Source organism: Geotrypetes seraphini, chromosome 8, assembly GCF_902459505.1.
Source record: "Geotrypetes seraphini chromosome 8, aGeoSer1.1, whole genome shotgun sequence".
NCBI lineage: Eukaryota > Metazoa > Chordata > Amphibia > Gymnophiona > Dermophiidae > Geotrypetes > Geotrypetes seraphini.
Genome location: NC_047091.1, coordinates 16,006,031 through 16,015,132, shown reverse-complemented (window position 1 = coordinate 16,015,132; position 9,102 = coordinate 16,006,031).

Sequence of the window (9,102 nt, the reverse complement as noted above, 5' to 3'; positions counted from 1 at the left end):
CCCCCCCAACAGACACAAAATGTGGAATAAAATACTAGGTGACTCGGAACATTTTCAGTGTGGTGCACGCTAATCGGCCATTTTATTTTATTTTATTTTTTTTTGTTTTTTTTTAGGAGGGGGCATTTCTTAGATGGGGGGAATAGACATGGAAGCATTATCCAGCTAGCGCATTTGCATTAACCTGCACTAACTGGATAGCACAAACTTAACGTGGGAGGACTTAGGCCCTGATCCTATAAATGGCATCTAACTGCTAGGTGCCGCTTTGCGCAACTGCCAATCATCTGCTAGGCGCCATTTATAGAATCGCACCTAGAGGCCACCGAAGGGGCTGATTTCTGTAAGCGGCACCTGTCGCAGCAGGCGCCTACAAAACGGGCACCCGCTGCATGTTGATCACTGATGGGGCACCGCTTCCAGGAGCGCGGCTTGACGGGACCCTAGGCGCCGGAAACGTAGGCTAGGATTCCACAGGCCTACATTTCCGGCACCTAGGATCCCGTCAGGATTGCAGCCAGTGGTGCGTAGTGATGCTGAAAACCGGCGCCGCCCTTAACCATGCCCACTTCCGGGCTTTGGCGTCTCTATGCGCCGCTAGCTGCCAGTTCTGAAGGCTGCGTAGCAGTGCTTTTTTTTTTTTTTTTTTTTTTTTTTTTGCAATTACTTTATAATATGTTTCAAACAACATGGTCGATTTGCCTTGTCATTTAGCACCAATTACAACAATTAAGTTAGGCAGCGGTCGGACGCCTACTGCCGCCTAACTTTCAGCGTCTCAATGAGAATCCAGGCCAAAGCGATCTTAAGGCACTGGTAGACCTACGATCACGTGGCCTAAATGAGTGCACCTAAGTTAAGGGCCTACAGGCACCTATGTCAAAACCATACCCCAAATCTGACCCAATTCCACCCCTAACTATGCCTACTTGCTGGTAGGTGTCTTAGTGTTGACATTAGCTCGAAGTGGTAGACGCCTACCAACTCATTTTTTTTTTTTAAATTGTCTTCAAATTGTTTGTTTTTTAAATGGTACTTTCCACTAATGGCGCCAATTAAAAAAAATTTTTTTTTAATTAAATTAGGCACCTAGATAGAATAGGTGCCTAACTTTCAGATGCCGTGTATATACAATCTGGGCCGTACTACCTGTTAATAATTGTGGAGGTCTCTCAGGCTAATGAAAAATGAATGTGGGACCTGCAAAAAAGGGAAAAAAAACCCCTATATTTGGACCATATTAGAAATGGGCTTACCCAGTGGCGCAGTGAGGGTGGGGAGGTGCTTGGAACGGTGGTACCTCCACCTTCACCCCCCCCCCCCACAGAGTGCACCCCTTCCCTTCCCCTGTACCTCTTTAACTTTCCCCGGTGCAAGTAGCATCTTCAAGGTGTTGCCGTCGGTTCTTCCTGTGATGTCACTTCCTGGTCCCTGCCAGTGAAGAAGTGTGTGTGGGGTGGGGGAGCAAAAGGGAAGGCATGCGTGTGTGGAGGTGGAGAGGTACCAGCGCCCCCACCGAGATGGCAGCCGGAATGGTCTGCCCCATTACTACACCACTGGGCTTACCCCTTAATTCTATGTAGTGCGCCACAAGTTAGGCTCCGAATTGATGACAAGCTTTAGGTGCCCAAACAGAAGTTGGACACTCAAATGGGGGTAAACGGCAGTTAGACATATAACTGTACTTGGGTGCTATTTTAAAAATCAGCGCCTAGCGAGGAACTTCGGCATGTAACTGCAAATGGGGTGTACGTGTGGGGGAGGGACATGGGTGGGCCAGACACTTGCCCCCTTTACTAAGATGCGTTAACCCAGTGTTTTTCAACCTTTTTTACACCTATGGACCGGTAGAAATAAAAGAATTATTCTGTGGACCGGCATTTGAAGAACACGGGGCTAAGTCATGGGCAGACCCCGCCCCCACAATAGTACTAATTGCACCTTGCACATCCCGTGCCTCATCTGGAAGCCTTTCCTCTGATATTGCAACGTCAGAGCGAAGGCGTCTGGTTCAGGCGCAGGACGCCCGTAGGAGCCGCTGCCCGTGGCTTTGTGCACTAAATTAGTGAGGAAGAGGGAGCTGGCTCGACGATAACGCCGCATCGATCGCACCGTGGACCGGCAGTTGAAGAACACTGTTTTGGGCCTGATGCACGTGCTGGCCCTGTGGACCGGCGGTTTGAAGAACGCTGCGCTACCTGATTAGCATGTGCTAATCACTAATGTGTCCATCGACTAACATGCATGCGTTAGCGTTTAGTGTGCGGTAAGTTGATTAGCGCGCACTAATCGGTCAGCGCACCTTAGTGAAAGAGGGCCTTAGGCACCAAACTCGTAGAATGCGGTTAAGTTGTGCGTCTAGGTTCCAACACTTAACGCTTGCCATTGACACGGGGCTCCTTTTACTAAGCTGCGTTAGCGTTTTTAGCGCACACAGCTTTTTAGCATGCACTAAACCCACGCTACGCGGCTAGAACTACCGCCGGCTCAATGCTGGCGTTAAGGTCTAGAGCACGCGGCAATGTAGTGCGCGCTCTTCCGTGCGTTAAGGCCCTAAACGTGGCTTAGTAAAAGGAGAAACGGTAATTTTATTCGCAAGCCGAATTTCAAAAAAGAATATATAACCACTAAAAGATATTCATATAATAAATCCCCCCTTCCAGAGACTTTAATTTAGCAGGTATCAAAAAAAAAATACGGAGAAAAGACCTCGGTGTTCCAAGAGAAAAACAAAACAAAACTCGGGGAACCACTATGACAACTGCAAAATTGTCATAGGAAAAACTCAGTTCAATAAACCTGCAGCGATTTTTGCCCACACCAGAGGACAGAAAGATGCCATTAAAATTAAGTGCAGGTTTTTCACCTAAAAGAATTTTGGAAATATGTTTTTTTTGTATATTGGGTTTATTGAACAGAGTTTTTCTTAGACCAAGAATGTAATGTAATTTATTTCTTATATACCGCTCCATCCGTTAGGTTCTAAGCGGTTTACAGAAAATATACATTAAGATTAGAAATAAGAAAGGTACTTGAAAAATTCCCTTACTGTCCCGAAGGCTCACAATCTAACTAAAGTACCTGGAGGGTAATAGAGAAGTGAAAAGTAGAGTTAGAGGAAAAATAAAAATAAAATAAACATTTTAACAAGACAGCATTGATCTAAATACTTTGGAAGGTAGAAGAGAGGAGAGAAAGGAATAGAAGCAGAAGGGGGAACCGTTGAACAGTAGAATTCTGGAGAAATTTAAATGATAGAAATAGAACAAAACAAAGACAAAAGGATGCGTTTCCTATGACAATTTTGCAGTTGTCCTAGTGGTTCCTTGAGGTTTTTTTTTCTCTCTTGGAACACTGAGGTCTTTTCTCCGTATTTTTTTTTTTTTGATACCTGCTAAATTAAAATCTCTGGAAGGGAGATTTATTATATGACTATCTTTTAGTGGTTAGTAAAAGGAGCCCATGGTGTACATGTTAGTCCATAAATATTGGTGCCCAAATGCCAAGTTAGCTCTATTCTAGCCATTTTCATCTCGGTCCTTGGCGCACACCTGGTTTCATTAGGTTTTTGGGATCTCCACAATGAATATACATGAGTTAGATTTGCATGCAATTCAAGCAGTGCATGCAAATCTATCTCATGCATATTCATTGTACATGCCCTGCAACCCCAATAGGTCTAGCTATGCCTCAAAGACAGACAGTAATCTATAATGGCATCTCAAAGTCCAGATGTCGGGTGCCCTTTATAAATTTGTCCCCTTCGCTTGCATGAAAGTCCCACATTAAAATATGCTAAGCTCATTTTATAATGCTTTTTAGTAAAAGGACAATTCTGTGACTTTCTGTAGGTCCTTATCGCTTTGGCTAAGGACGTCAGTCTGGTACCGTTGTCATGGTCTCTGTTTTTATTTTCAGTGCTATAAAGTGATTTAGTGCTATTTGCATAGCAATCTTCCAGCTTGGTTTAGTGTGCTGGGGCTTCCAAAGTTTTGCAATAAGTTGCAGGACTGTACTTTGCTAGGGATCAGCAGGGAGCCAGGGTTGACACCCCCCCCCCCCCCCAATCTTGCCTCTGTCCTTCACTCTCTGCTGTCAGTCTGGTCCCACATTTGAGACCAAAGGTGGTGTGGTGGCAGTGACTTATGAAGAAAACCGTTTTGAAACAGGTGTGGTCTGTTGTGTGGACCGCACAGAGGAAAGCTGCCTTCTGGCCTATTTTCACCTGAGCCCATTATTCCTTCCTGCTTCTGTAACTGGGGTTTTAGATTACCTTTGGGACCCCCTCCTCCCCCCCCCCTTGGAATCAAAAGCACAAAGGGTGGATCAAAAATATGATACTTGGATGAACACAGGAAAAGGCAAAAAAGTATAAAAGCCATAGTTGAGCTTTTATTCTTTCTTGCAGTCAGAAAAAGATGGCCAATTTTCCGTTTAATGGCCATGTGCTTATGTAGCAAATGGAAATGAGTCTAAATAGAAGGGAAACGAGTTCAGAATTCCCCTTCTCTTCCATTTCTGGCTGAAGCCCTCCTACTACACCTTGGCCTCTCTCCAGATCTACAGTTTTGGGCTTCTCAGGTCTTTTGGCCCATGTCCCTCTTAATTATGTACCGTTTTCATGTATATTCCATCCTGGTTGGAGTCTGTCTCCCCTTTTGGGTAGGAAGCCAAACAAAGACCAAAATAATAATACTGGAAATAATAATAATAACACGAGTAGGGGGTCAAGGGTCATCTCTGTTTGCATCTGCTGTTAGATTGCAGCTCTGGGACTAATCTTATCCCTTCTTTAATGACTGTTTCCACTTCCTCTCATGCTGGCCCACTCTACAATGAGGGTCATTCTGCTGTTAACACTACACAACAGCCAAAGGAATTAAGGCATTACTTTGCCTTGTATTATTTTTCCTGTTTTTCTTTCTTTTGCCTTTTAAAGCTTCACCTTTCTCTTGCATTCCAGGTCTACTTCAGCAAGCATTTCAGCGTGTAGCAATCTGCAGAGCAGCACCCAATCGAATAGAGGGAGAATCAAATGGTGGTTATTCACTGGAAAACTGCCCATTTTAAAAAAAAATATGCTTCTGTAAGCCACAACATGTAGAGAACTATTTCTTTCAAATTTTCCCTTTATCGAGATATTGTTTTGTTGGTGTTACTGGGGCCGATAGTCAGTCAATATACAATTAAGCTGTGGGATTTGTTGCCAGAAGATGTGAACTAGGTAGTTAGCAAAGCCGGGTTTAAAGAGAGTTTAAATAAAATACTGGAGCAAAGTTTAAGATATCCACCACTTATCTCTGGATGTGAGAACTAAAGAATGGATTTTTTTTTGGGGGGGGGGCAGGAGGGGGGTTGTTTGTGATCTCCAGCATGATGGCAACTTGAGGGAAGAGCTCCTGCAAAATAATTCCAATTTTTTAATTGTATTAACATTAATCCCCACTTTTACTAAGCTGCGGTAGAGGTTTCTACCATGGCACAGAGCGCTAAATTCTCCAATGCTCATAGGCATTCTAGTGGTAGAAACCTCTACCATAGCTTAGTAAAAAAAAGGGGGGTGGAGTTAATGAACTCCTGGTAGACAGGATTTCCTGTTGACATGGCATCCTCTAAGTCCGGCAATATGGTCAACCTTTTAGTCAACCCTAGTGTGAATAGATTGAAACAAGAGCCATTTTATTTTACCGTGGGTTCTTCCGCAGTGGTAAGACGCTTGTCTGTTTTATTTACCAGAATCAATGTTTGGGGGGTTTATTCTTTAATCATCCGTTTTCTGTGCTCAACGTTCCATTTCCTGAGTAATTGGACTCCTGACGCAGGCATTGTTTTGCCGAAACACAGTCGTGCCAGGTATTCGTTTTTATAACCACATGATTCTTCATATATATACTGATGGAACAAAGAAATAACTGACTGGAAGACAGTATTGGTTCTTTCTTTTACTTCACTTGTGTACTATTTGGTTACATTTTGCATAGGGTATTTTCCCTCTTTTGTGTTTTTGCATTCATGATTATAGACCTTGGTCATATTTCCTCTCAGTTGTCTCTCCTCCAGGCTGGAGATCCCTAATCTATTTACATTTAATAGGAAAGCTGTTCCATTCTTTTCATTTTAATTGTCCTTTTCTGTTCCTTTTCTAGTTCTGATGCGAGGTTTGTTCAAAAAATTCCGGGACTGATTTTATAAAAATGTATTAAACAATCTTACAACTTATTCCATTGGGTCCCCTTCAAAGTACTCCCCTTCCCTATGTATACACTTTTCCCAACGTCATTTCTACTTCTGGGAAAAGTCCTTAAACGCATCTTCAGGAATAGCCAAAAGTTGTTGTGTCAAATTTTGCTTTATGTCTTCAATAGTGTTGAATCGCTTTCCTTTCAGTGTGGATTTAAGTTTAGAAAAAAGAAGTCATCGTCAGGGGCCAAGGCAGGAGATTAAAGTGGCTGGGGAAGAACTGTCATTAGGTTTCTGTGCAAAATTCATGAATTTTGACAGTGGTGTGAGCGGGCGCGTCGTGATGCAGGAATCACGACTGCTCCTTCCAAAGTTCAGGCTGCTTCCTCCTGATTCTTTCATAGAGTCGTTTCAACACTTTCCGATAGTAATTTTGTTTGACAGTTTGTCCTTGTGGCAGAAATTCATAGTGAACAATGCCACGACTCTCAAAAAAATCTGTTAACGTCACTTTGATGTTTAACCAAACTTGCCGAGCTTTGTTTCAGTCTTGGCCATGTTTTGGTTCTTCATTGAGACGACTGAGCTTTGGTTTCTAAGTCATAACTGTAGACCCTTGTCTCATCACCAGTTACCACTTTATCAAGAAGTGTTTCATCTTCATTTGCCTGCTCAAGAAGATTCTGACAATCAAGACATGGTGGTTGTTTCTGGTCGTCGGTCATCAACCATGGAACAAACTTTGCTGCAACACAAGACATCTTCAAATTCTCTGTTAGAATGTTGTGGCATGAACCAATGGAGATGTCGCATTCTTCTGCCAATTCTCTAACAGTCAATCACCGATTAGCGCACACAAGAACCCTCACTATCAACATGATCATCATCAGTTGACGTTGATGGTCTTCCAGTTTGCGAATCATCTTCCACTGATTCATGACCACTTTTGAAGTATGAATACCATTCAATACACCTTCCATGACTCATGACATATTCTCTGTAAGCTACTTTCAACATTTCATGCTGCAGCGCTGCTCACTGAGGTCACACATGATGAAAAATAGCCAATCGTGAAAACACTTTCATAAAAACTGCTGTAGCTCAGAGACAAAGACAGATATCAACAAACAGAAAGAAGGAAGTTACTTGTGAGGTTTCAAGCTACTCAAGGCCATCTAGCGTGTCTCAAAATTAGCATGCAACTCAAATTATCCTGGAATTTTTTGAACCAACCTCCTATATCTTTTTTGAATTGTACACAAGGTGCAGAATTGGTGGATCGCTTTCTGGCAAAATCTAAGTATATGGTCTTCAGTTTTTCAAAGATTTTTGTTTTGCATTGATTCTACTATAACTGATTGCTGCAACAGAGGGATTGCGTCATAACTAGAAACTGAGTGTACTCTATTTGACTTCCACTTTTTTTTCCATCACAGGTGTGGTGGGTAGTGTTCCTCATGATCTTTGGTTAAAGATCTTTCAGGATTTCATGCAGTGAAATCACTACCTTTTTTTTCTTTTACAAACAGTGGGAAAGAGAGTTCTTCAGAATGGGATATACTCCTTATAGGAGGAAAAAGGCTAGAAGCAGGGCTCAATTTGTAGAAAAAAAGGAATTGGAACTGTGCAGCTTCAGAGACAAGAGGACAGGTGGCCTGGGACAGTGCAGCAGGAGAAGGGGGACAGGGTTAGGGAGTAGAGCATTCTAAGTTCTATTCTTGACCTCCTGCCTGGAAAGGAGGGGCTGGAGCAGAAACATAGCAACATGATGGAAGAAAAAATAAATTGTGGAGAATAGTTACGGTTTCTGCAAAAAAAATGATTAGTTATGGTTCTAAGGGAAAATCCATGAATGACTGAGACCACGAACTCTGAACCGTGACTTCGCGGGGGTATATTGCACTTCATGTTACTAGCCCTTAGGCTTTATGCCCTCTGGTGCAGGGGAATAGCTGTTATACCCGAAATGGGACTTGCCTTGAACTTGAGGTTGATAAGACAAGTAATTAAATCCAAATGAGTAATGGAAAACAGGAAACTCTTTTCCCTTGAGGCTGCCCTCTCTCCAGCTTCATTATCACAGACTATTTCCACGCTGCAAATGCAACATTTCCTCCCTCTTGACACATTTGTCTGATTTGCCTAAGAGAATCCAAGAGACCCTGCTTTGCCCACAGCAAATCTTGACACCCACAGGCCTCCCTTATCTCAACTGGAAACCGGACCGATTAGGGATGGAACAGTGAAAGAGGAGCTGTCTTATTGTTTTAGGATCCAAAGGAATGTGCCTGTTGTGCAGATGTCTTGTACTGGAACAAGAGAAGACATTCTTTGAAACTACTCGAAGCAAATATTCAAGTCAATTCTTTGATTTAGGTGCTCACATTTATATGTGTGTCATGCACATAAATGTTTAGAATACAAAGTGATGTACATTGGAAAAAAAACCAATCCAAATTATAGTTACCCGATGTTATTTATTTTATTTTTATTTATTCAATGTTTTATACCATTCTCCTAGGGGAGCTCAATCAAAATTAGAAATCAAAAGGTAGTAGAAGTGAGCCAAGTATAGGACAATGAAGCCATTGTGACATCACTGATAATGTTGGCTTTTAGGCATTGGTGGAATGAGGCATTATGATGTCACAATACCAGCTCTGGTTATCAGAGGCTGAAACTCTTCACACCATTTATTGATTCAATTTTCTATGCCGTTCTCCCAAGGGAGCCCAGAACAGTTTACATGAATTTATTCAGGTACTCAAGCATTTTTCCCTGTCTGTCCCGGTGGGCTCACAATCTATCTAATGTACCTGGGGTGGGATTAAGTGACTTATCCAGGGTCACAAGGAGCAGCATGGGTTTGAACCCACAACCTCAGGGTGCTGAGGCTATAGCTTTAACCACTTCGCCGCACCC